The sequence below is a fragment of the Sinocyclocheilus rhinocerous genome, unplaced genomic scaffold (genome assembly GCF_001515625.1).
Source record: "Sinocyclocheilus rhinocerous isolate Xijiao unplaced genomic scaffold, SAMN03320098_v1.1 scaffold202, whole genome shotgun sequence".
In the NCBI taxonomy this organism is placed as follows: Eukaryota; Metazoa; Chordata; class Actinopteri; order Cypriniformes; family Cyprinidae; genus Sinocyclocheilus; species Sinocyclocheilus rhinocerous.
Genome location: NW_015641016.1, coordinates 134,519 through 135,976, shown reverse-complemented (window position 1 = coordinate 135,976; position 1,458 = coordinate 134,519).

Here is a 1,458-nt window from a genome sequence, read left to right as displayed (position 1 = left end):
ATTTGTACCCTGTTATGGATGTTTATCTACATTCTCATGTATCTCTAATCTAACTTTGTAAGTGGTCTCTGTATATTAATCTCAGCTCTTGCTATGTGTTCTGTCTTCTGGTTTTGATGTTTATCTGTTTCTGTTCCTTAAACCTGACTTGTAAAGTGACCTTGGGTTTTGGAAAGGCGCTATATAAATAAAAATTATTATTATTAGAAAAGATTAATCAACCTATTGAACCTGAAGAAGGGTGAGGAGTTGTTCTTGTTTTGTATTAAGAATTTTCTGTATGTTGGAATATAGGCACATGTTTACATGTTTGTATGCATATTTAGGTGGTATGTGCTTGTATAGTAAGACTAAGAACACTGCATTCATGTATTTTCATATGTAATATGTAATTGAAAATCCCAGGATGTCTTTCAAAAATATGTCCTCGGCATCCTGGCCAAATTTGCCCATCGGCCTCTGACCATCATGGCCTCCTAACAATCCCCATATCTGCTGATTGGCTTCATTACTCTGTCTCCTCTCCACCAATAAACTGGTGTGTGGTGGGCATTCTGGCGTACTATGGCTGCCGTAGCATCATCCAGGTGGATGCTGCACACTGGTGGTGAATGAGGAGATACCCCCTGACAATATAAAGCGCTTTTAGTGCCTAGAAATGCGCTATATAAATGTAATGAATTATTATTATTATTATTACTATTATTATGAACCGTAAACACTGGGAAACAGAACCAAAACACGGGCAGACAACGGAATAAGAACAACTGGCAAAGCAAAAGTGAAACGCAAGGGCTATTTATACACAGGAGAACAAGATAACAAGGGGGGCGTGGTAAATGGGAAACACCTGGGGAACCTAATCACGGGGATCCAATACACAAATGGACTACAAACAAGGCACAGGAAGTACTTAAACATAAAAGTCCAGACAGGGCACAGAGAACATGTAACACTTTGGGTTTGAGATATGGGGCTGTCACGTAATCAACAAATGACTCGAAAAAACCCAAAGACTTGAAACAGGTGAACTAATAGACCTTTCTCATAGTCCGCGTGTCGTCACATCCAGCTCAGAGTAGTAGCGTAAAGGAATTTCCGCCGGCATCATTGTCAATGGACAGATGCAATTTTGTAAAAAAAAATAAATGAATTTAGTTGGACTTAGCAATAAACGTCAATATAAGAAAAAGTTTATTTATACTGATGCCCTACTGTCATCCTTCATTTTAATGTTTAACATTATCTGATCGACGCGATTGTCAGCGTTTGGGATAACTGGCGATGAGTCTTTCACATCGCTGTGGAGGAATTTTGGCCCACTCTTCTTTGCAGAATTGTTTTAATTCAGCCACATTGGAGGGTTTTCGAGCATGAAAGGACTGTTTAAGGTCATGCCACAGCATCTCAATCGGATTTAAGTCCAGACTTTGACTTGGCCACTCCAAAACCTTAATT